Below are 27,402 nucleotides of genomic sequence, written 5' to 3'. Positions count from 1 at the left end.
GTGGATAAACAATTTCTCTTTTGTCAGTGTCACTAGAGCAGGATTTGATACGACTTTCTCCAAAAGCAAGCCAACCACAAAAAAAAGAAAAATTTAGAAGATGCATGTGCCTGTGATTCCTTATTTTATCCTCTCTTCATTTATAAATAATTCTGGAAATTTGAGCAATCCACTGTAGGAAAAGAAACAACCTCTAACAACAAGTATTTCTTCAATGCAAAATCCTCCTCAAGGGTCTCCAGAGAACAGGACAACCTCATGCTTCATGGAACAGACTCCAAACCACCGAAGCAAGCGCAAGCTACATCAGAAGAGTTAAATAAAGCTGCTAAAATTCAGCAGCATTGCAAGCTCCTCCAGACTACGGTTACTATAACCTACGTTGGGTGTCCTCTGCATAAGCACCAGTGTGACTTTGTGGACTGCTGAGACTCAGTCTGTTGCAACTGGCATAAGTTGCCACAGGCGAGTAATCACAAGAAACTGACCTTGGCAAAAGCACATTTTACACTTCACTGCTGTTCAACTGTGTTATACTAAAGAGAGAGCAAGTGAGCACAAGCGGAAGGGGGAGGGAGAGAGAACAAAGGGGGACAGACAGAAAGCGTAACAGCGATCGCAGCCATTTTCAGCTTTACCTGCATTTAAGATTTTAAGCGAGGTACGTCACCTCCAGTGCACATCGCAACCTGCATGTGGTTACATCAATCCTGTGTGTGGTGTCACTTTTAAACCAGTGTGGTCTGGGGGTTTTTTGTGGGAGGAGGGGGAGAAAGAAGGGAGATTAAGTACTAAATTAGGAATTAATACCTAAAAAAATCTCCCAGCAATGAGGGGGGAAAAAAATATGCAAGACAATTACAACTTCACATTTTCCAACCACTGGATTGATTACTGAGTAAATGAGGATATTTAAATTGTTCTTTCCTCCTGTCTGGCTGCACCTCTTGAGAGTACATTTTGGAATCAGCTACAACAAATAAATACTAAATGTATTCCATGACGTGTGCAGCAAGATGTCTTAGTCCTGACTTTCAAAGTTTCAGCTCAATCTTAAATTCAGAGGCTCTCTCAACAGCCTGGCATCAATCCACAGAAACTAGTATGGTGGAATTCCCACCACTGCACATACAGTGTTGTCTGTCCTTTCTTCATCATCTTTGGTCTCCTTTGCTTTGGATCAGTTATCTCCTGTCAAATCTTCTTCTTAGTTTCTGCATTAGATTTTTTTTGGTATAGATTACCATACCTCCAAAGAAACACAACCTGGCAGAACCAGAGGGCACAGGATCCCGTCACTTGCACTCACCCACACCCTGCCCAGATTTCACAGCAAGTTTAGCACAAGGATCTAACCTTGCAGGTATGCTGGGTTTCCAGGACATTCAGTGGTTGAAGGAAAACATGCACAAGGTTTGCACAAGTTCCAAAATATCCGATCGCTCTCCACTTGGGGAGTGCACAAGGTATGCAAGTCTAGGCAAAATAAGACTACGTGGATTTTATATCTCAATTCCCTTCAGGTCCCTCTTCAGTCAATGACCTAAGGATCAGCCCTCTAAAAAACATCCCTACAACGTGCAGTTTCGCTTCCACATCCTGAAGGCGGCTTCTCTCCTGTGTAGACAGTTTCTCCATTCCTCATCTGGTTCCATAATTAACCGAAAAACCCTGCTACAAAAGCCAGCCTTTGTTCCTCTCAAACACCCAAACCTTTCACATCCCTCTCTCCACAGTCTCCATTCCTCTATTATGACTCCTCTTTCTCCATTTCAGCCCTCCAAACGTCATTACTACCAGTAGGCTGAAGAAAAGTGGGTTTTTTTGGACACAGCCATGTTATTACCTTGAACCATTCCCATCTGACAGAGAGCCATCATGGTTTAATGACCTCCACTGTCACCGGCCGGGAAGATACAAGACTCAGCCCCGACAGCAGATGGCTGATTCACGCACACTGATGTTCAGCCATTCAACAACGATCACACTTAGCCTATAAATTATAAAAACAGCAACTCTATGAAGCATGACTTAAAATTTCAAGGGACTGAAGTATTTCAGAGTCTGAACTTCAGATCTGGGTCAAAAAGGTGTCAGCTGTGGACTGCAGAATTTTAATCATCTCACCAGACTGTAGTTCTCTTTCTCACAAATAAATGATGTTTGGAAGGCCCACAGGCACTCTTTGTGACAGCAAGGCAGGACTCTCTCATACGGGGCTGGATGGGCCACCAAAACACTCACTCCTTCTGTGCAGTGTATAAGAAACTCTTGTGGGTCTAGGCAGAGAGTAAAGTGATGTCTGGCATATTTTGCTGGCTCTGCACACAGGCACAGAATCTAACTATTAAAATTTTTATTGACTATGTCCTATAATAATTAGTTATAGTGGATGAAAAAAAAATCGGAAAGACTGCACTAGTTCTGCAGTAATTACTGTAGGTCTTCACGTTTGGCTATGATACGGTCACCATTTCTTACAATGGAGCACAGCAAAAGAAACAAAAGGGTCACAAGAAAGTAAGGACCTGAAAGGTACTCACATCCTCAGGAAGAGTGAATGTTTATTTTTACTAGCCCAAAAGTAAGCATATCTCTATATTACACAAGAGCACCCTCAGCTGAAAGCAAGAATTTGACACCTCTTACTTCTCCAATGCACATCCTAAGCAACAGGTTATTGAACTAGTTTCTCTGTTTGCGGTGCTCTCTGTGTCTCTCATACCACACCATACTTCAGAAGTATGTGTCACTCAATGCTGAATGAGCCATCTGACTTCATAGTTCAGCAGCTAGGATCTCATTTTCAATTAATTTTTCTCATTAGGCAGAACAAAAATGTTAACTGGGTCTTCCACATCCAGGCAAATAATTACCAATATGCTGGCTACTCTGGGCATCTCACTTCTCTCCCTCTTCCTTCCCCACCTATTTCATCTGAGAGAATTCCTTGAAATCAATACATTCACACAAAAAATACCAGGGCTAACAAATCAAAATCCTCCAACATCTAAAAATTACTAGTAAGGTTTAGCTATTGCTGTGTACATGAATATATATCTATACACACACATGAACACATACATCTATATAATTGCTATAAAATGTGTATCAAAAACTTCATGATGTTGTGGTACAGTATGGCTGAAACATTACTGCCATGAGAATAATTTGATCAAAGTATTCCCCTACTGGCAAAAGACTCATTTGTTTGAATTACATTTACCTTTCTGGAAGCATTTCAGAAAGAAGTCTTGTCTAGTTTAAACTCATCCAATACAACATAACGATATCCTTAAAGTTCAGAGAGTTAGGAGATTCCTCCTCTTCCTTCTAGTTGTGAATATGGAGTGTGATCTACAAGACAAAGAAAGTGGGGGGAAAAAAAATGTTTGGCAGGCAATCCTTTGTGTTCTCAGTGGGCCAGTATTTTCAAAATCCTTACAGAACACAGCACTGACTCCAGAAGATTGATCAGTAGCAACTGGGTTTCCAGAAAGAATTCAAAGCAGATTTTGTTGTTCCCTAGGTATCTCAACAAGCCACAACAAGGATTCATTTTTACGTGTCAGATATTCTCTCTCTTCATCACCTTGAACACAAACATATTAAAGTGAAAGGCCTGATGTCCTTCAGCTTCTTTTTAAAAGAACTGTAACGTACAGTTTGCATTTTCTGCTATAAATTTAAACTTGGCATCAGGGAATTTGTAACTTTTTGTTTGAACTTACCTAAGAGAAAGGTTACAGTTCCTGTGAAGTGCTAACACACTTCACAAAAACCAACAGCAACCCCTGAAACATAAGTAAAATCACGACAAACATAAAATACCCTTTTTCTCCTAATGGACACTTCAATTAATCAACAGCTACTGGTGGGTAAGTTAAGTTCTCAACAGCTTTGTCGGATAAACATGTTTGACTGTAGAAACAGCTGTGAAAAGTTCAGCGAACTTTATTCTCCGCAGTGTTCTGCTAACCCTGGGATTTCCACTTTTCTAGGGAACATCACTTTTTCTGGATAGCATGTTGAGCATGTTATTTTACAGACATACATAATACGAGCTCAGTCTTTCTAGTTCTTTCAGTAACAGCAAGCAAACTCACAAATGCTTTGCCTCGGATTTCACAGGCATGTGTGTGCCTGCCTCCAGTACCCAGGCCGCCGTGCCAATACGTAGGATTAAACTTTTTCCAAGGTTGAATAAGCCACCATCTGTCTATCTTGTGTGGTGCTGCGTGCCATCCGGGAGACTTGTCCCTTAGAGCATGTTTCTACCATATGTCACTCCTGAGCGATCAGTTATGCCAAGACATTTGGGAAAAAATGACTAAGTCGAGCTGGAAAACCCTTTCCGAATTCCAGAGGAGGTCTGCCAAGCCTGTATTTGCAAATAACTTTGCATCCACTGATATTTGCATATATTGTATGTAATGATAAACAACATTTACCCAAACAGAAAAAACAATTATTGGGATGATGTCCCTGCCCTCCACTGTCCGGTACTTTTTAATAAGCCAAGAGACTCAGGTATGACGCATCTTCAGGAAAAATACAAGGAACTTTTACAGAAGAATTGCGACTTTTATGATAACTAAGTTAAGAAGAAAGGAAAAAAACAGACGCAAAAAACATATTTCAAGAAAGACTCTACTTGGTATTTTAAAGCCACAACAAATCAGCAACTTCTTACTAAGTACTCAACCAAAAATACCTAAGGCAACTGAATGCAAGGCTTTTTCCTAACAGTAACTGTATCTGAAGTGCTCACCTGCATACAAAGCAATCGCCTAAACTAAATATTAAACCATTGATATATCATAGTTCATGCAATTACAATTTGTCTAGTAAAGAATATGACTTTATCCTATTTTAGATTTAAAGAACCATTTTATGTTCCAATTTCTCAATTATTAAATTAAAACTCAAGCCAGCATTGTTCTTATGGCCAGCTCAAGGCTTCTCATTTGCATAACTGACTTTCAAGGGCACTTGGTTATGCACCAATTAATACCAGCAAAGAATCTATCAGGTCTGCTACTTAACGTTAAGGAGGACGTTCTTGAGAACACTAAAAGAAGAGAGAAATTACTAAGTCATGATTACAGCCTCCCTGAGTAAGTTTAATACTGGATATAAGGGCAACAGAAGAAGTATTAAAAATCAGAAGACAAATTATAGGAATTATTATTTAGTGAAAAAAGTGAGATGAAGAGCAGTACTCTAGTGCAGCAGAGAACATTCTGCCTGTGTTTTGCCTTCAAAGTTTGTACAATCATCGAAAAAAGGGGAAGATGCGAAACAAGAATTAACTTGGGCCTGTGGGGATTTGTAGCACAAAGGGCAACAAAAACCAGAAAAAGCTGGTGTTAGATGAAGAACATAAGTACTGAAAAGAGGTGATTATTAAAGAAAGATGAGATAAATTAGCACCTCAGAACGGATAAAATTCTTTTTATATTTTAATGTATCTAATTTAAACAGCCTCCCTATGTACAAAGAGTGAAGCTTGCAAATGTGAGGATATTTCAACCAGATGGCAGGCAAGTAATAAGTTAATCTGAAGTAATGAAAGCCTCATACTGCAACACTGACTTGTGGAATGGAGAGAGGTAACGAAATACAGAACAGCCATGCAAAACTGGACCACTTGCCTATATAACGCACCTAATGATTTTGAAGCCAGCCTGTTTTTCGAAAGGCTCAGCTCCTTCCTGGCCCATTCCAACTGCCTAAGGCGTTCCCACTGCTGGGCCAAGAGAGACTGGAGATGCTGATCCTGCAGGACCAACTCTCTGCTGACCCTTCCTATCCCAAAGGGAAACCTTTAGACTAATGTGTGTCTACTCCGACTGACGTTCCTCTCGCTTCTTGCATCCATTTACAGATCCAAATGATTTTTCCCTGTAGGATTAGACATGATCTGGGTGTATCACCGACTGACTCAGAGGGCTGCAAATGAGAACAAGAGGAGGGGAGGGAAATTTACCAAAATTGCCAATTAAGAAAATTCTTATTCTAGATGAGCATTTGTGCTCTGAAGCTGGTAAACAGCTTCCTCACAGAAGGAGCGGCTACGTAGCTTCTGCACTATCATCTCTTGCCAGAACTACAGCAGAAACAATAGTCATCACGAAGATGCCCACATATCTGTAAGGAAAAATTACAAACTATAAAGGGAGAACACCTTAAAACATGGAGAAAGATTAATTTTTTTTGTTCCCTTTGTGTTCAGCTGAGGAGGCTCAGGATCTGTCACCTGTTTGCCCCATGCTAGAGTAGACACACAAGCAGCAATCCTATCGATCTTTAGAGAAATGATGTTTCTTAGTTTGGTTTAATCACTATGAGTCCCTTGGAAATGCTTGGCACATGCAGACAGCGTTAATTTGTGTTCCACTTCAAATGTGTTCTAAGCCTCAACACTCACCGCTGCTCTCACAAACTTTTTGGGAAACTCTCCTGTGCTCCTGGAATTCACATGCTTGGGATTCCAAGAATGACACGGTAAACCATTCCTCTACAAATAAATTCACTCTGTGGCACAAATAAATATTTCCGTTACATAAATGCAAAACTTCACTGAAACATCTGCTGATAAATGTAAGACTAGGACATGTAAAAGGCAGCAATGGTGAAATTTATTTCCACGGGAAACCTCATTTAGAGGGGACAACTGCAGAGACGGTGTTTACAGACAACAAAGGCTCTCCGAGCACAAGGCCAGACTCGAAGAGTCATTATGTTCTCTGAGCCACCCATCTGCGGGGTATTTCATATTTCCCCACATTCATCCATCAACGTCTGTGCCCTAATTGGCAAGAGTTTCTTTCACTGACCAAGACATGAGGGAGAAAATACAGGTTGGTGGGAAGCTATCAAATGTCTCTAAAAACTGCAAAGGAGCCAGCCCTCTAATAAAAAGTCCATTCTGCAAGCGCTATGGTACTACAACATAAAAACAGTTTGTTGCTCAAAACATTAAGGCAATATTAAAACAACATGCAGTCTCTTTTCTCATCAATAATGAGTATTTATAAACTAACTCAGCCAAAGAAAATCTCTACATGCTATGAAAAAGTAGAGATTGGAGAGTACGGAGTTACCTTTGTTAGGCGTGCAAAAAGAGGGACTGTGGAGGGGAAAAAAAAAGGTTTGCTTTTCCCAAGCACAGAAATAAAGCAGTTATCCTCACAAATCTCTCCTCTTCTTCACTTCCCCCCTCCTCCACACAAAACCCAAGAAAATCTGCCATTGCTTTAGGTCAAAGGAAAAACAGGCCCAGCTGCCGTAAGCCAAACAACGTACAGGTTTGCTATCTCCCCTGCTGTTTTGGCTCGAGCTCTTCAGACTGGAAAATTCAGAAGCACGATCTCCCAAGCTCTATAAATGCCAGAACCATCTAAGAGGAAAATAGGACAAGGCCACCCCCAGGCAAGTTTGTACTAAAATTTGCTGGCTGCAAGGCAAAAATACAGTAAACATCGCATAGGGACAGACTGCTCCTTGGGAAATATTCCACAAGAACAATATAGCTTCCAAAGAAAGGCTGCGCTAAAGGGACTTCTGGAAAAAAAAAATTGCAATGTTTTAAGCTCCTTGTGAGGAGTTAGCAAGCTAATGGCACACTCAACGACAAACTGTGTGACAGGCAATATGTTTTTGACATTAATCCAAGGAAGAAATGTAAAAGCGACATTGAGTGTTCTCTACAAAGCGGTAACAAATTCAGGATCCTAGAACAGTTCTGCACTTCACTAAGGAAATTTCGCTTTTGTCTTGACAATTGATTTCATGGAATAAAACAAGTAATAATAAGCAATTAAACCGTCAATATCATCATCTTGTCTTTTCAGGAAAGACAAGTTAAATTTTTGCAGTCCTTGAGAGATGAACTTTGCAACCGATTACTGTATGTTTTAACGTGCTCTATACTGACTCAATCTAGAAAAACAAGCCAAAAACAGAAGTTGAAACATCCTTTTTCCCGTGTAGCTCCAATTTGCAGTAGCAAGCAGCTAAACAACATGCTCTCCACCAGATGGCTGAAATAAAAAGAACACTCTTTCTGATTAATTAGGAAACAAATGAATCTGCTGTTAGCACAACAAGTTACCATCAGGAAACCTGGGCTCTCATTAAACTTTGGTATTCGCGCTTTCTGTGCAGCCGTGTTCGGGACCATCTCAAGATCTGTCCCTCAGTTCAGAAACAAAACATTACATGCAAGTCCATCACATGTAAGTATCACATCAGGTACTGCATAACTGAAAAGGGTATTGGCCCTTTTCACAGACGAATAACGCTGCAAGAGAAGAGAAGTTTCCTAAAAGAGAAAGTGCCCATCAGAGTAGAAATGAATGAAGGTCTCCTAGCGCTGTGAGGAATCACCTGAGGCAGCATCACTAGCTAAAACAACACATCGCTCATCAGGGTTCAGTGAGCAACGGAGGCCCATGCATGCACACTCGAGCTCTCCAGCTGGTCCAGGAAACGGAAATCCCCAGACCAGACACAGCACAAGAAGCAAGGACGTGACAGCCCCAGCAACAGAGGCCAGCCCGTGGTTCCCAGCTACAAGGCTGCCAAGGATGACTGTTAACATCTTGAGTGAAGGTTCAGAAAACAGTGCACGCACTGGGGATGCAGACAAGGAAGGCATAAAACACACAGAATCACAGAATTACTAGGGTTGGAAAAGACCTCTAAGATCATCAAGTCCAACCATCAATCCAACACCACCATGCATACTAAACCATATCCAAAAGTGCCACATCTACACATTTTTTGAACACCTCCAGGGATGGTGACTCCACCACTTCCCTGGGCAACCTGTTCCAATGTCTGACCACTCTTTCAGTAAAGAAATTTTTCCTAAATCTGATCCTCCCAACACAACTTGAGACCATTGCCTCTTGTCCTATCGCTAGTTATCTGGGAGAAGAGACCAACACCTGCCTCACTACAGCCTCCTTTCAGGTAGTTGTAGAGAGCAAGAAGGTCTCCCCTCAGCCTCCTCTTCTCCAGACTAAACAGCCCCAGCTCCCTCAGCCCCTCCTCACAAGACTTGTTCTCTAGACCCCTCACCATCCTCATTGCCCTTCTCTGGACACGCTCCAGCACCTCAATGTCCTTCTTGTAGTGAGGGGCTCAAAACTGAACACAGTACTCGAGGTGTGGCCTCACCAGTGCCGAGTACAGGGGCACGATCCCCTCCCTGCTCCTGCTGGCCACACTGTTCCTGATACCAGCCAGGATGCCGTTGGCCTTCTTGGCCACCTGGGCACACTGCTGGCTCATGTTCAGCTGACTGTCAGCCAACACCCCAAGGTCCTTTTGCGCTGGGCAGCTTTCCAGACACTCCTCCCCAGGCCTGTAGCATTGCATGGGGCTGTTGTGACCCAAGTGCAGGACCCGGCACTTGGCCTTGTTGAACCTCATACAGTTGACCTCAGCCCATGGATCCAGTCTGTCCAGATCCCTCTGCAGATCCTTCCTACCCTCAAGCAGATCAACGCTCCCACCCAACTTGGTGTCATCTGCAAACTTACTGAGGGGGCACTCAATCCCCTCATCCAGATCATTGATAAAGATGTTAAACAAGACTGGACCCAAAATTGAGCCCTGGTGAACACCACTCATGACCAGTCGCCACCTGGATTTAACTCCATTCACCACCACTCTCTGGGTTGCAAATGCACAAACACAGGCAAGGGCATGCACTTACAACATGAATATAACATATGGTGCTACTGAGGTGAGTGACCTTGGGAAGAAGGGAAATGAGCTCACCCAACCCCGTGAGGTGCAGGGAGTTGCAGCTAAAAGCCTTTGGTGTTGTCATCATTCCTCTACTTTCAGCGAAGACCTCCTGTTTCAGCAACATACAGCATGACCTCCAAAACTGGGAAAGGCATATTCAAGAAAACCATGCCCTGTTGCTAAGACGTGGATACAGAGGCAGAGAGCTCCTAGCTTTCCTTGTGTGAACAACTGCTTTTTTTGCACCAGACCTGGGACCCAATTTTTCATTAACAGTGGTTAAAGAAGGACCACTTCAGAAGAAGCTTTTTGAGGGCTAAATCACAATTTCACCTTCTTTAACAAGAATATGCAAGCCTAAAGAGGCATAATGCCCTAGTGAGAATCCAGGGCTGCCAACAAACCCACAGCACTATAATTTAGAGTATTTCTCCTATGTGTGCAACTGAAGTTCTCAAACATACTGAGAGAGTTGTTTTCGAGAGACAGCGGGAATGGTGGAGACATTTACTAGAAACTAAATCCAAGACTGCTTTTTAAAATCCACGTAAAGGTACTGTATCCTCTTAAGTAACTGAGGAAGCTGGGACACTATATAAGAAAAACCAAAAAGGCTTCCACACACTTTAAAAAAGGATTCCAGTAATTTATACATACAGAGAGGCCACTTAATCCAGCTAAATGAGCTTATCTCGCTTTTCCTTCTAGGCTTGTGCTAGTTACCTATGGTGGGAAATACAAGGCTACACAAAACTGTGGAAGATCACAGAAAACACTAACGTTTCAAAGTGCACTTGTCCATTACATCATACACACAGTTACAGCAAAAAAAGTATATTTTTTTGAGCATGTACTGTCAGAAAGTGGACCCATGTAAACTTTCAGCAAACACAATACTCTGGCACAGTGTTTTAAGACGACGCACCTCTCCTCTGTTTGCTTATACTCGTACTTTACTAGGATTCATGCTGGAAGAGACAGTGAACAAATGAACCTGTGCACCCTCTCCCCATCACTCACAATATTGCAGTCCTCAAGCATATCCTCCAATGTTTCTTCCAGGATAAAGAGTCACAGTTTTCTCTGTACATACGCCTTTCTGTATCTCTTCTGACTGCTGCCTTCTTCCATTTTTTCCCCATCCTACTGTATTGTTTCTGAGCTAAGGGGTCCTGAACTGCACATGCTATACAAGATGCTGGTGAGTTGTGAACTTACGCAGTGGCAACCAGGATGCTGTCTCTTTAATTCTCTATTCCTAGCATTTGATTTGCTTTTCTGACCAGCGTAGAGTACCGAGTTCCTGTTTTATACTGCTGTTTATCATAACCTGGTAACTGACTCACTCATGGTAACAGTCAGCTCAAAGCTCATCATTTTTTAGTGGAATCACAGTTGTTTTTCCCTATGTAGATGACTTTCCATTTGTCTGCACTGAAATTTTACCTGCCCTCACACAGCCACATCAGGCACTCCTCCAATTCTTCATGGTTCACTTCAACCTTACTACTATGAACACATTAGTTATCATCAGCAAACTTTCTCTCTTCATCAACAAGCCCCTTTTCCACTGTACTTTTTACATGTTGAACGCACCAACTAGTCCAACTACGCTGGTTACTGTCAGAAGGGACCACTTATTCCTACCTTATTCTTCCCATCTTTTACCCACATATTAATCCATGACATGACTCTCCTTCGTGCACAGCTGCCTGGCTTCCTTCTGGTAAAGAATGCTGTCAGACCTCTGAATGTCATCCAGATCTTTTTTATTCACTTGCACATTCACCCCCTCAAAGAGCTTTGGTTACTTTGAAAGGTGGCATTTTCCTTCATAAAAGAAAAGTTGACTCTTCCCACAGAGCTTGTATTCATTCAGCTAAGTAATAAACTTGAAAATGTTGCATTATGAAGTAGATATTATCCTTGCAATAGAAGAATTCTGCATCTTTGCAGACAAGATGTTAGGGAAGAAAGCAATGTCATTTTCTCCCTTCCCTCCCTTTAAAAAAAAAAAACACAAAAACCAAAAAACCCTATGAGGTTATTTTGAAGCCAGCCGGGGAATTTAAGGTACCACCAACGCCTCCCCTTTATATATGGCTCCATATATGACTAAGAGGTGGCACAGGCACAATAGCAACAATTTCTCCTCTTGCAACTCTTTAGTGAAGACATGACTTTATTAATTTTTCTATCAAAAAAGCAAGCAAGCATTAAAAAAAATTTAAAATATTTTCCTGCTGTTTGCCAGATGTGTGGGACTGCAAACAACTGCAAAGCACCAGAAAATGTCCTGAGTCAGCAAGTTACAGCTGCTCCCAGGTTTCCTCCTTGATCTTAGGCAAATTTCTACTGTTTTTACCAGATTAATAGACTAATTTCCATCCCCCTGTTGGCTCGTTTTTCCTGATCATTAAGTTAATGGTGCAGGGAACTGTGTCCTTCCAGCCTCCCATCCTAGCTGTTCCCTGCTGGCACACCACCGAGAACACGGGTACACCCACCTGAATTCTGAAAGGATCTGACAATGATGGGAAACTGATTCCCCTTACTCCCCTGTGTTCCTGCATTAACAGTAGCCACAGCCCAAACCTTAAATTCACATCTGAAACCTGCAATGACGCCCCTGATAAAAGTTCTCTCCTAACATTTATCCTAGCAGTATCTGTAACGCCCTCAGCATCTTTGGTATCACCACTTCCAGACTCTCTATCTGGCTCACTTCAGCAAACGGTGGCCAGAAGCTCTTGACGAGCACAGGACACAAGATGAGTGCTGGCACCCTCTATTTACATTACTTCTCACACCAAATAACTAGTTTATCAACAAGCTAAAAAGACCAAGAAAGCAGCACAAAGAAAAATTTCAACAAAGTGTGGATTCATCATTAAAATTTCTCTTTAATTGAGTTTCTCGTTGGTTTCATTATACAGAGAGGCAGAGAGCTCTGTAAACAGATTTGCTTAGTTTCCATGCCTGCTGCCAAATTTCCATCCTGCGGAACCAATTTTAAACAGAAAAAAGTGTCTCTTCCCATCCTCTGTTCCTCAGTGTCATTCTTACTAAGGATACAGAGTAAAAATTGAATGGAAATGAACCAGTCACAGTGGGGTTCAAATCCAAATGTTAACCTTTTTTTTTAATTGCCAGAAAAAATCCAAATCACTTTGATCCGTAATTCTTCCTTTCTTGCAGCTACGGAAAGTTTTTAAACTGAGGGCTGCTGACGACGACCTTGTTATAAACTGGAGTTCACAGTTATTTTTATGGAATTTTGTCTCAGTAACTTTTAGCTCAAGCAGTTCTCATGAAAATATTTCCAAACCACCAACTTTGCTAAATATTTCCAGTAAAGCAAAATAATCCCCGGCTCCTAAATACAACTCTACTTCTTTTTTTAACTTCACTTTACCCTGCAGAAAACTAATACAGCTTTAAAAATGGGAGACAGAAAACGGAGACAGGAGAGAAAAAAAATCTGAGAACTTCAAGCAGCCTCTAGTATCTCTGGGTTATAGCAGATGCAGAACTGGAAATGGAGATGAGATATAGGAAATAATCTCCCACATATATACAAGTATTAATAGAAATGGCAAACAAAAACAAAATGCACACTGTAGTTCAAAATAGCATAGTACTTGCCTAGCAGAGAGCTCTCGAATAGACCCAGCCATTGTTAGCCCATGCTCACAGCCAGAGTTTCCACACGAACATAAAGGACCTCACTAACGGGAAAGAAAATCTGATGGACTTTGTATTATCGTTTTGCGTAGCTTTTTCGGAGAGGGAGTGCAAAGGAATCATTTATTATAACCCTTTTCGCATCTGTCAGATGTTGCACGTTTTATGTAACTATCACACATTTGGCTCACTCTTCCTACCTACCCATATGCTAGGGAAAAGCTCAAACTGTGGAAGAGAAACCTTCCTCCACAAAGCAAATTTCCTCTTTGAGAGGAACAGCGAGTTGCACCTAGGGCTCCAAGAACTCCTCGCTCGCCTCTCATCGCTGGGACTGACACTTCCACACAGCCCAGAGCTCGCACATCTGCCTCCCCGGGAAGCAGAACTATCCACCCCGTGCTTTACACACGCCAGAACAGCAGTTGCACGGGATCATTTCCCACGCCGGACCACAACGCAGACGCACGACGACCAAAGCAAGCCCTCATCCACGCACCTACAACGGCTTTTTCAGAAAGCAAGCACCAGACGTGTGTGCATGACTGGCCAGTAAATTACCATCACTAATGACCAGGTCCATCAGCTGAAGCAGCACGAAAGGACACCCACACCAGGACCCCCCCAGCCTCAGGGGCAGCCGGCTGGGCATTGGAGCTGCTCCCAGCGGCCAGCCCACGCAGGACACGCTGTTCTGCTTGCAACAACTCTCCATCTTTCGCCTCAAGCAGAAGAGGCCACTGCCTCTGATCTTGAATTCAAACTCACTCATCATCTGTACAAAATAATATGCATATGAAAATATGCAAGCTCCATAGGTAGTCCTGAAACTGGGTTTTTTTACAGCTTTTTACTGCAGTATGTAAGGAAAAAGGCAGCAGCTGTGACGAGTGGGAGCTGCCACCAGAATACCCCAGCAGAGGAATGAGGGGAGTGTATGGAGAGCACGTTGGAAGCTACAAAGGAACAGAAGAGGGCACACCACAGAGCACTTACAGCATGACTTCAGAAAAAAGACACCCTCCTCAAACAATGGGGCTAAAAAAGAAACGGCAATGAGGAAGCAGATGCTGAGAAGAGTCCAGGTGCAGAAGAACCAGAGCGGCTGTTCCAGGCAACCAAACAGGACCTTCCTTCTTGGCTCACCATTAAGACACATTTTAGAATTTAGAATTTTAGAAACAGATTTGCAGAGCAAACTGGTAGTGCATTTCATCCACCAGAGCTTTCACCAGCAATATATCTATACAGTTTTAAATTTTAAAAAGTTTTCAACTAAAAACATTTACTAATTATTTCACATAAATGTCATAAACAGTTGCGTATCTTGGCAAACAGGCACCACAAGCACTCCTCACAACATAACCTCACCATCAGATATCACGTTCTTTAGCGGGTTCAATTGTGAGAAATACCCTTTATTTTCAATATCAGGAGTTGGGGCCTGCTGGTAGAGCTTGTGCAGGACTTCTCAAACTGCAGACAGATCAATTTCTTTACCTACTAGGATTGCCAACTCAATGTTTGTTGCTGACTTTGCTTGGAAAGCTGCCTCACTAGCCTTTGGAGCCCCTTGAATTCAGGAAAATAAAAAATCTGTAAATCAAACACATATAAACATGCACAGTTCAAAACTGTGATACACTTGAGTTAACAAAACTCAGAGAGTCTGTGAATACAGCAACCACGACAGGGTGTCGGAAAGGGAAGATCTAGAGTCACTGCTTCGAAAGGAAAAAGTGAGCTGCCAAGTGACTGAGAGGGGGAGGTTGCAACAGGATGTTTCATGGCATCTGTAGAAAATAGCGCTAAGCCCATGCATGAAACAAGAACAGAAAAGGGATTTAAGAACGCAAAAGATACAGCACTTGTTGTTCCCTAATCTAGCAAATGAATCAAACAAGGAAGTATAATGGAGTAAGGGTGGGATGGACAGATGGACAAGAGCAGGCTGTATTAGAGACCTGCAGGATACAAGTAACTTGTCCCCACCGACCAGGTTCCGAGCAAAGTCTTAGCAATGCCCTGCACTACGGCTGCAAAGAAAACGGGGAGCAAATCCTCGTACTGTCCCCTGCTGCCCCACACGAACACAGCTGCAGCACCAGATCTGAGCCCAATGGGCAAAAGAAATCTTCGGTGAACTGAGCAGGGAAAAAAAATGTATTCATTTGTCAAGTATAAGGGACAGTAACTGCCTATTACCATGAAGTCCTGCCTGTTATTTCTAACAAGGTACCAAGACACTGGATATTTATTTCTAGAAATCAAACGAGGTAGACAAGCTGAGAGGAAGAAATATTAATTTTTTTCGTAGTGCCAACTGATGCCATACTAGGCAAGAAGCATGGGTTTTATGAATGTGATTTAAATTTCTGTAGCAAATTGTTTCAAACAGCTGATAAATGCCTGCAGAAGTGCAGTGTGGTTTATAAACCTGAAAATCATGGAAATTAATAGCCACTTCTGGACGGTATGTTAAAGATACTGAGTTTCCGAGATTCCTTTTTCTGGCCCAACGCTATATAAACAGAACGCGCACCAGTAGAAATGCACGGACTGAGGAAAATATTCCTGCTTTGCAAATATATCAATACACTAGACAGATTACATAAAATTCTCAACCTTCCTAAACCTCTCAAACATACTGTGTATATCACGCTCACTCAGAATAGTGATAAAGCAACAAGTAACTTCAGTGTCGTCTTATGATTGACACAGGCACAGAAAACAAAGATATCAACTCACCACTAATTTTCAAATAGCCAATTATTTAATCTTTGTTGAAGTAAGCACGAAGAATGTAAATTAAGGTACCCTGACTCAGACATACACTGAATCGCTTCTTCATCCAGTGTGTGATCCTGTTCCAAGCTTAGGTTTTAAATTCATAATGACAAAGCCTGAATTTTTTTAAAAGTCTGCATTGGGTTTGCATGGCAGGGTTTGGTAGTGGAGGGACTACAGGGGTGGCTTCTTTGAGAAGCTGCCAGAAGCTTCCCCTATGCCTGAGAGAGCCAATGCCACCTGGCTCCAAGACAGACCCGCCGCTGGCCAAGGCCAGCACCGAGCCCATCAGTGATGGTGGTAGCGGCTCTGGGATAACGTATGCAAGAAGGGGGAAAAGTTGCTGCGCAACAGCAGCTGTAGCTGGAGAGAGGAGTGAGAGTATGTGAGAGAAACAACTCTGCAGACACCAAGGTTGGTGAAGAAGGAGGGGCAGGACGTGCTCCAGGAGCAGAGATTCCCCTGCAGCCCATGGAGAAGGCCATGGTGAGGCAGGCTGTCCTCCTGCAGCCCATGGAGGTCCACGGTGGAGCAGATATCCACCTGTAGCCTGTGGAAAGGACCCCACACCAGAGCAGGTGGATGCCTGAAGGAAGCTGTGACCCCATAGGGTGCCTGCGCTGGAGCAGGCTCCTGGCAGGACCTGTGGACCTGTGGAGAGAGGAGCCCACGCCGGAGCAGGTTTGCTGGCAGGGCCTGTGACCTCGTGGGGGACCCACGCTGGAGCAGCCTGTTCCTGAAGGACTGCACGCCGTGGGAAGGACCCACGCTGGGGCAGTTCATGGAGAACTTCACCCCATGGGAAGTGCCAATGTTGGAGAAATTCGTGGAGGACAGTCTCCCGTGGGAGGGACCCCACACTGGAGCAGGGGAAGAGTGTGAGAAGGAAGGAGCAGCAGAGACAACGTGTGATGAACTGACCACAACCCCCGTTCCCTGTCCCCCTGCGCTGCTTGGGGGGAGGAGGGAGAAAATCAGGAGTGAAGTTGAGCATGGAAAGAATGGAGGGGTGACGGGAAGATGTTTTTAAGATTTGTTATTTTCTCATTACTTACTCTGATTTGATCGGTAATAAATTAAATTAATTCTTCCCCAAGTTGAGTCTGTTTTGCCCACAATAGTAATTGCTGAGTGATCTCTCCCTGCCCTTACCTCAACCCATGAGCCTTTTGCTGTATTTTCTCTCCCCCGTCCAGCTGAGCAGAGGAGTGACACAGCAGCTTTGGTGGGCACCTGGCATCCAGCCAGGGTCAACCCATCACAGACTCCTTAATTATTTCAGAAAAAAAGGCCTCAACCCTACAGATGAAGCCTAGCCCTAACGAGAATTGCATTCTCCTGTGATTTAAGAAGTTTCTCTTCTAAGATTCCTCTTTGTAGGTGTGTAGGAATCTGCACTTTGAACACCTTCTAAAAGCAACCAACTTCAGCTAAAAGAAATCAGACCATCTTCAAGAGCTCTGCAATGCACTCTGTGGTAGAAACACTGACAACAAATCATTTCACATGGGTATTGTACAGTTCTAACTGAATATTGCTAAATAAAAAGCCAAAATCAAGAAGGTAAAAAAATCAAGCAAATATTTTTAAAGAAAATTGTGGAAAATACATATATGTCAAACTGTCTGCAATAACTCTGGATTTTTCCTGTGCGCACCTGTTACGCAAATTTTTAACACAACTTTATCTCAGTACATCAAAAACTACTCCCATTACACTGTATTACACTTGATATACTATATTAATTACTCATTCGATACCCATTTATTACATATATTCTGCATACTACATCACATACATTCTATGCTTCCTGCCACTCTGCTCCCAAAGATCCATTCCAATAAAGCACTCTCACTGCCATCTCATGACTTCTACATTTTATTAATCTGTAGTGAAACCAGCTGAATCCAAACGTAATCATTTTAAATGCTCACATTTCTACTATTTTGACAGTATGAATCCTAATTTGACTCCACGTATCCGTTTAAAACATTACAAGTAAAGTATATTCATGTTTCCTTAAAACCTATGTGCCAAATGATAGTTTTGGTTATGCCAATCAATATATAGGTGTCCTGGGTTTGGCCAGGACAGGGTTAATTTTCACCGGACTCCAGGAAGGGGCACAGCCGGGGGGTGGGGGCTGACCCCACCTGGCCAAACAGAGCCCGGTATTCCATACCATGTGACGTCACGCTGGGTTCCGGTGGGGGGGGCGGCGCGGCGGGAAGGCACTCGCGGCTTGGGGGGGGCGCAGCGCCGGTCCTGTTTCGGGAGAGCGGCTGTCTGGGTCGTTACGGTTCGTGGTTGTGTTTTCTCCTTATTTGTATCGTTGTTGTTCCTGTTTCCCTCTGTTTGCTGTTCTGTTAAACTGCCCTTATCCCGACCCACCAGTTTCTGCCTCTTTCTTTTCATTCTCCTCCGCACGCCGGCGGGGGGAGGGGCGGCCGCGTGGCGCTTTTGTTGCCGGCGGCAGCCGAAACCGAAACAATAGGTAATGTCAAACACGCATGTAGAATGCCACATACGACTTCGTGGAGACTGTGTGATTTGTCACACGTTGCTACTCCACCCTTCAAGGAAGAAAGGAGCATATGTCCACAGGTGAGTCCACAGCTAGCCCCTTCAGAGAAGAAAAAATACACAGTCTACTAAAAAAGTAAAACAAAATAAATATATCAATTATGTGCCTAACCTTCCTATTTGTAGCTGCATTAAGGCAGCTTCACGTGCACAGAGCACAGCATGCTGTAACAACCTAGCCAGCTACATCACAGTACCTCACCACATTTGTCAGCTCTGCAGCTTACGCGACCTCCCAAACCTTCTGCATAATACTTACTCATCCAGCTAGAGAAAACACAAATAGTCTAAAGAACCAATAATATACATGATTTACATAATACGTCGCACAAAATAAGACTGTGGAACCAGCCTAATGAACTAAAGCCGCACTAACAAGGCCAAGTGCAAGGTCCTGCACGTGGGTCAGGGTAATCCCAAACACAAGTACAGGCTGGGTGGAGAGTGGCTAGAGAGCAGCCCTGAGGAGAAGGACTTGGGGGTTCTGGTGGATGAGAAGCTCAGCATGACCTGGCAGTGTGCGCTTGCAGCCCAGAAGGCCAACCACATCCTGGGCTGCATCAGTGGAAGTGTGGCCAGCAGGTCGAGGGAGGTGATTCTGCCCCTTTACTCCACTCTCGTGAGAATCCACCTGGAGTACTGCATCCAGCTCTGGAGCCCCCAGCATAAGAAGGACAGAGGGTCCAGAGGAGGGCCACAAAGATGATCAGGGGGCTGGAGCACCTCTCCTATGAGGTCAGGCTAAAAGAGTTGGGGCTGTTCAGCCTGGAGAAGACAAGGCTCCAGGGTGACCTTATAGCAGCCTTCCAGTACCTGAAGGGGCCTACAGGAAGGATGGAGAGGGACTTTTCGCAAGGGTGTGTAGTGATGGGACAAGGGGGAATGGCTTTAAACTAAAAGAGGGCAGATTTAGATTAGATATGAGGAAGAAATTCTTCACCATGAGGGTGGTGAAACACTGGCACAGGTTGTCCAGAGAGGCGTAGATGCCCCCTCCCTGGAAGTGCTCAAGGCCAGGCTGGATGGAGCTCTGAGCAACCTGGTCTAATGGAAGATGTCCCTGCTCATGGCAGTGGGGTTGGAACTAGCTGATCTTTAAGGTCCCTTCCAACCCAAACCATTCTATGATTCTGTGATTCTAAAACTGCAAGGGGTCCGAGTCCTCAGTGGGCTGAGCAGGGCGCTTGGCATCGCATGTGCTCACAGAAAGATCGCTCCTCTGAGACAACAACAGAGCACCTGCAGAAGTGCTATCTGTTCGACTTTCTAGGACTCAAAACTAGTTAATGTCACACGATTTACACTGCTTTCAAGTATTCGCCTACATTTCTGACTTGTCTGATGGCATTAAAGGACCTCACAGCAGACTCTGTCACAGGAAGAAACCTACCACCTATTGCCATTGACTGGCTGGAGAAGGGTAACTCCATCTGGCTGAGAGACAGTGAGTGAACCAACACAACAGAGGCACCTGTGACAATGAAGGTGTGACAATCACTAGGAATATGGTGAAGCAAACCACACGGGTGAAAAAAAGTAGTTTTACGTATGTGAAGTATCTTCTCTTCAGTGGCATCACCTTAAAGAGCTTCATCACAAAGAGCTTCACCTGTGAAAACCCCGAAAAACGGAAGGAAAAACTGATTCGCTAGTAACTGTGTCTGAATTTTTCAGCGTGTTATAAAAATCTAAACCATCCATCTTAAAATGATACCAACTTCTAGAAGACCACAGTTCCATCTGAATTGTTTTAACCTGCTAGTAACACTTTAAAACTATTTTCTCTTGCTGCAGCATTTTCATATTTGCCTTTTCTGATGTTCATTTAACAATTTGCATTTTTTTGATGCTCATTTAACAACCAGATCCAGACAGCTTCTTTCTCTTTTCCTGTCACTAGGCTTCTGCTAAGCAGTAGGGATAAAATCATTACAATAAAATACAGAAACATTCCAAAACATAAATTACTGGAAAGATTTCAGCAGCTTTAGTATATGGAACTATTTGCAATTTAGTCAGCTCCACACAGTAGTTAGGACTGATTATGTTACTTTAACTGTTACTGGTACCAACACAATCCCCAGTGATGAAAACATCTGTGCAATGGAGAGCCAAATGACAGAGAAGGGGCAAGAACAGAAGAAATGTGAAAATCTCATGGAAAAGGGAAGATAGTAGATTCAAGAAGCTTCAGAAACTGCAAAGGCAGGCAGTGAACCGAAAATTTATTTTATAAAAACACGAACTTTTCCCAGACAATTAAATAATTTTTTTCATGGATAACACTTCCTTAATATATAATTTCTGCATGGGAATAAAAGAAGGAAACAGGGGAAGAAACAGCAAGTGACGTGAACAAAACCTGCCCACTCCTTTCTGTCCATGGCCATCTTTTTCTTCTCTGGTCTGTTTCGGAGCATCTACAGCATTAACACGGGCAGACGGCTGTAACTAGGAGCTTAAACATGACAGAATACACACACTTGCCTTGCATGCACACTGTCATTGTGAATTAGGCATGAGTTGACAAGCTAAAGACCTGGCTTGCAGCCTCATCATTCAATCATCCATCCAATCTCATCAATTGAGCAAGGCAGTAACACGTGTCCCCTCTAGCTTAAATGACAGCAAAACTGTGGGTTGTAATCACGGGTCATCTTCAAAGGACACTTATCATTAAGGATGGTTTTGTTCCGAACCAACTGTTCATTGAGAATTACTCTAATACGACACTTCTCTCTGCTACTTTTAACTCTTCCATTTAACACTGTTTTGAAGAATGTATCAAAATGAGAATACCGTAATTTCTTAGGAATAAGCTAACGATAAATTACATTGAGTAGAATGAAAAATTAGCAATTTACAGTCCAAAAACTTTTACAAAAATAACACCGTCTAGATGAACTTCCATGCCTGAATCTTTAGCTAGTGCTAATCTATGATGCCTTATTTACAGTATAAACTATTTTAGCCATATAGAAGCTGCCTCAAATTATCCTGGACATAAAAATTTGAAAAATAAACCAAAATATAAGTGACAACATAGGTACCCTTAAAAACCAGTGCCTCATTTACACATAGCATCTAGTGTTTTTGTAACACATAAAATGCCTCCTTTGTTCTAAATATGCCAAATCAGGATTTTGTTTTTTATTAACCTTCTCCAAAGAAAAAGACTGTGCAGTAGTTGTCCTCTCTTTTTATGGAACTTGAGGGGCAATCCTGGACTGTCAGCCAAAGTGTAAACTCAAAGGACGCTGATGGAGCCAATGGGAAAATAACAGGAAGAAAAGTTACATTTCTACAGAAAGGGTAAAAGTAAAGTGAGAATCAGTACTTCAGTGAGAGGACAGGCTCATCTGGAGCTCATTCACCAGTTTTTAAACACCAAGAGCTCCTTGGGCTCAAATCCAACAGACACCACAGCAGCATCTCCAGGAAACGACAGACAGAAGGACAGGCCCTCCACCAGTCAGTGCAACATAATCTAATCTCTATTAACATCGTTTGCTTTGTGATAGTTTACATCAGCTGAGGATCTGCCGTGAGGATAACGGGAAATGTGTTTGTTCCCTCACACCACTAGACATGACACGCAGGTTTACCAAATTCTACCAAGCTTAAATGAAATTCTAACCACCCAGCACTGGCATTTCATCACAAGTCTATTTTTCTCTACTGCACCCTCACCTCCTTCCCAAGCACATCGATCTCAAACATTTGATAACAGCTACAGAAAACATGGGAATGGAGTTCTGTGACAGCATATAAACACTAAGAAAAATATATTTTATTATCAGAAAATGTATTTTAAAATTTGCACTTAGTGAACTATTAAACGTACCATTTTTCCATCACTCTGACTGGAATGTTTTTTATCCAAGTCAAAAGTGACGAACAGCTTTTAGATAAGGATATGCACTGTTTTCCAAATAACTGCACTCTCAGTAAAACTGTTATGATATTTTAACCAGATTCATCTTTTTACCTCAGTGATGTGATAAATGATTCCACATTTACCAGAAACTGGAGCACCTGAATTATGTTTCAAACTGATCCTCCCCACACAATCTGTCCCCCTCTGCTAGCTCCCCCACCCAGCCTGGCTGCATCCTTTGCAGCTGACCTTTTTGCCTCTATTTCAAGGAATTTTCAACAAAATATTTCTGATGTTCCAGAAACTGAGTGATGGGAGATTTAACATACAGGTAATAATTTACTGTCTCTAGGTCTGTATCAGGTATAATTATTATCAGCTTGTGCAAAAAGATCACTTCAGTGTGGCAAATGCTTCAACAGCATTCAGTCCAGGCTAAGTCCTTAAATCAAAAAGCACACTAAAAAATTATTTTAAATAATAAAATTTAGAAGCCAAGGATCAGTTCAAAGATGACTTCATTTTTATTAAAAAGTTTAACGTTTTTTTAAGCAGAATAATACCTCAAATATTGGTATTTGTTTTCTTTCATACAGCAATCATGATTACTTTTGTGACAAAAAGTAAGCTACTGAACTGCAAAATAAAAGTACTTCCATTTTCAGATGAAATACTTAGCATCACCTTAACTCTGGAACTGTTTCTCACCCATGTAATTACAGACTCCTGATCTCATTTTCACTAAATCATGCATTTTAACTTAGAAAACATGGCTAATAGTTATGGTAAGTCAAAAAATGCAAAGAGGAAGCCATGTATGTCAATATTAGAGACCGTATTTGATAATGAAAGTGCTGCTATTTTAAACCTGAGGAGCAACTAGTAAGAATGGATGAATTTGAGAAGCCATGCCATAGTAAAGTAACCTAACTGTGAATTTCAAGAGAAACTAGCTTAAAAATTAAAACCACCAGCTATTTAGTAATTGGTGTTGCTAATATCTTAAGACGAAATATTAGTAGGGCTGCAACTTGGTTATTCCAAAAAATTAAGAACAGAAAAAAAGGCTAAATGCACATAGAACAAAGCAAGTACTTCAGGATACACACAACCGACTTGGTCGATTGTATTAATTTTTCTTCAAGCTCTAACTCATACCATATCCTCAAAGTCACCTTTTTATTTAATCCTGGTCAAATGCACTTTCTTTCCTCACACAGATGACAAATTATTTTCATTACAGTGCTCAAGTGGGGGAGAAGGAGTACTAAAACTTACACTGATACAGTAAAAAAGAATTTGCTATCAAAAAAAAAAAGACTCCAAAACCAAAATTTAAAGAAGAGCTTGGAAAATTAATTCAGATGTCCAAGATAAACAGTAAAACTAACACAGGGAACGTCCAAGAAAAATAAGGAATTAGAGAAATATTACCTTTGGCATACTCTTGATGACAACAAGTTCCATGCAAGCCCTGAGGAATTCTAGCTATTCTGTAATTTCTTTCAAGCCACCTCTTTATATTTAACGTGAACTGTGAATGACAGGCTTCCACTTTCAGAGCTGCAGTGGGCCTGTAAAGGCTGCGTACCCAACCAGGGACATCCAAAATGGTTGCTACTTCCCACAGTTAATCACGACCTCACTACACTGGTATGGAAGTCCTCACACTGGTAGCTCTTGTGGTGTAAAGTCTTTACATAAGTAGCAAAAGATCTGCTGAAAATCTGATGAAAAGAAGAATCTGACCCAGAACAGCTCCAGTCGAACACGAAACACGGTCTCCCTTTACGATAAGGCAAATCCAAAAGTCAGGAGGCAGACAAGGTATGTCAGTAGGCAGGGCGCTGGTACGACCTCCCCGCCAGCGAGGATCCCACAGTGATTAATTGCAGGTTTCTGTGGCAGTACTGCAGGATATTAGCACAGTATGTCTTCAAAAACAGAAAAATGGGGAGAAAAACAAAAAACAAAACAAAAAAAACCCCTTGCAACTCAGTTTTTGGTATCCTCCTAAGATTATAACAGTTCTCAAGTAACTAGCTGAAAAAAATGTAAACCTGAAGCTACGCACCACACCTAGTAACCTCTTCCGTGAAACAGTGCTTAGTTAGGAGGATTTCACGTTCAAGGTGACAGACTGGCAGTAATGAAATGTGAACTCTTCCATTTCTCTTCATAATGGTAAGCAACAACACAGGGAGCTTCTCACATTGTCCAGTTTAATTTCCTTCTCACTTAATTATAGATCAGGAGTAATTCCACTACAATTAATTAAGTTACATCAGAGGCTGACAAGAGAAGCAGCAGTCAGTCTGCAGTCTGTCTACAGCATGACACAGGGGAAAGACGACTATTCTCTCACCATGGCCATTCATTTTTAGCCTCATAGAACATCAACCCATTACATTTGCACTTCTGACCAGCGCCATTCAACCAAAGGGCAATTAAAGTTCTGCAAAATTCAAGTCCTACAGTCCAATCCTACTTTCTAGGAAAGTATCTTAATGAACAAGGTAAAGACAGCCCCTCAGAGAGGGGCTCTCCGGCCTTCCTGTTCAAATTGACACGAGAGCCACAAGCAGAGGAAGGGAGGGGCAGCCCGTGAGGACACTCACCACTGCAAAAGATTCCCCCAGTGTGGTCCTTCTCACCAAGACTCCTGCTTTTGGCATCGCACGTGGCAAATGTCCAATATTTCTTGGACAAAATGAAAACATCCCTCCTCAGTTTTTTTTTTTTTTATTTCATGCCATCATACAATCACAGAATGGTTTGGGTTGGAAGTGACCTTAAAGATCATCTACTTCTAGTCCTCCTGCCATGGGCAGGGACACCTTCCACTACACAAGGTTGCTCAGAGCCCCATTCAACCTGGCCTTGAACACTGCCAGGGAGGGGGCAGCCACAGCTTCTCTGGGCAACCTGTGCTGGTGTTTCACCACCCTTTCTTCCTAATATATAATCTAAATCTACCCTCTTTCAGTTTAAAGCCATCACCCCTTGTCCTATCACTACATGCCCTTGTAAAAAGTCCCTCTCCAGCTTTCCTATGAGCCCCCTTCAGGTATTGGAAGACTGCTAAAAGCTCTCCCCACAGCCTTCTCTTCTCCAGGCTGAACAGCCCCAACTCTCTTAGCCTCATAAAAGAGGTGTTCCAACCCTCTGGTCATTTTTGTGGCCTTCTCTGGACCCACTCCAACAGGTCCGTGTCTTTCCTATGCTGGGGGCTCCAGAGCTGGATGCAGGACTCCAGGTGGGGTCTCACCAGAGCAGAGCAGAGGGGCAGAATCACCTCCCTCGATCTGCTGGCCACGCTGCTTTTGATGCAGCCCAGGATATGGTTGGCCTTGTGGGCTGCCAGCACACACTGCCAGGTCATGCTGAGCTTCTCATCAACCAGCACCCCCAAACCCTTCTGCTCAGGGCTGCTCTCAATCCATTCTCCACCCAGCCTGTATTTGTGCTTGGGATTGCCCCGACCCAGGTGCCGGACCTTGCATTTGGTCTTGTTGAACTTCATGAGGTTCACACAGGCCCACCTCTCAAGCCTGTCCAGATCCTTCTGGATGGCATCCTTTCCCTCCAGCGTGCCTATCACACTACACGGCTTGGTGTTGCTGGCAAACTTGCTGAGGGTGCACTCGATCGCACTGTCCATGTCGCTGACAAAGATGTCAACCAGCACCGGTCCCAATACCAACCCCCGAGGAACACCACTCGTCACTGGTCCCCGTTCAGACACTGAGCCGTTGACTGTGACTCTGAGAACTCTTCCTTGCTGCTTCACAGCCATAGCAGTGACTGCTGTGAATCCCATTTTCATGTTTAATTCTCCCTTTTCACTGCAGACAGAACAAAACGCTCTGGTGAAGCAAGGCAGGTGTACGACACCCACTCCAGAACCAAGCTGCTAAAAGTCCAGAGCACCGTACCTCAATGCATTTGTGAGCCTGCCCCAACGTGTGCAAGACATCAGACGCAAGGTGAGAGTTTTCAGGCCTAGGCTGGATGTAAGTAAACTACAGGTGAAATTCAGCTGTAACCAAGTTTCTCGACTTGGAAAGTGAGAAGAATTAAAAACAACTAAAATGTAACAGAGCTCCTCACCACCATTTCCGGATTTTTTTTTTTTTAATAGTATCTACACTTTTTTGGTCGTAATTTGCCACTCCTCTGTTCTGTTTATGGTTTATCCATCAGTTTCTCCCACGTCCACCTCAGACCTTCAGCACTATCTTGGTCAATGTCTTCCCTGCTCCATTCTGTTCATTTTCCTTCCACTTACTCTTCTCTATATCTTTACCATACACAGTAGCTCCATGCTCTCTCTCTCCAGATGTCACGACCTCACTTACGTTTCACCAGCAGAATGAACCTGACTAATTCTTACCCAGTCTTCAACAGGTCACTGTGGAATATCTCGGAGACTGATCCCGGTTTCACCGAGTTGCTAGCGCAGACTGCAAACTGGCACTAAGAAGAGAGACCTTAAGCACAGAAAGGGTGAAGAGATGCAAGCTGAGGTAAGCAGGGAGGCAGATGCACCCTGTATTCTTTTGGGGGCTCTGTCTGTACTGCAAAGATGTTGCCTTACACAGGTCACCATAGGAAGCAGCACATGAACACAAATGCTGGTGCTTCGGATACTTTCAGTGAAAAGACTACCCAGCTACTGGAATGCAGCAGAATTAAAAATAGAATGCGCA

General features: G+C 42.9%; 1 protein-coding gene across 5 annotated transcripts in view; it reads right to left on the bottom strand.

Moving 5' to 3' along the window:
• Positions 1 to 27,402, bottom strand: part of LDLRAD4 (low density lipoprotein receptor class A domain containing 4) — a 303,243-nt gene that overhangs the window by 248,374 nt on the left and 27,467 nt on the right. For 3 of the 5 annotated variants that reach the window (XM_075416511.1, XM_075416513.1, XM_075416514.1), the window contains exon 2: positions 3,227 to 3,357. The exons of the other annotated variants lie outside the window; for them this stretch is intronic. The gene's annotated coding sequence lies outside the window, so the exon portion shown is untranslated. The remainder of the gene's footprint in view (positions 1 to 3,226; positions 3,358 to 27,402) is intronic. 5 annotated transcript variants of the gene reach the window in all.

This window comes from Opisthocomus hoazin, chromosome 3, assembly GCF_030867145.1.
Source record: "Opisthocomus hoazin isolate bOpiHoa1 chromosome 3, bOpiHoa1.hap1, whole genome shotgun sequence".
NCBI classification, from domain to species: Eukaryota; Metazoa; Chordata; class Aves; order Opisthocomiformes; family Opisthocomidae; genus Opisthocomus; species Opisthocomus hoazin.
The sequence above is the reverse complement of the archived record's forward strand: the minus strand, read 5'-3'. Positions and strand labels throughout refer to the sequence as shown.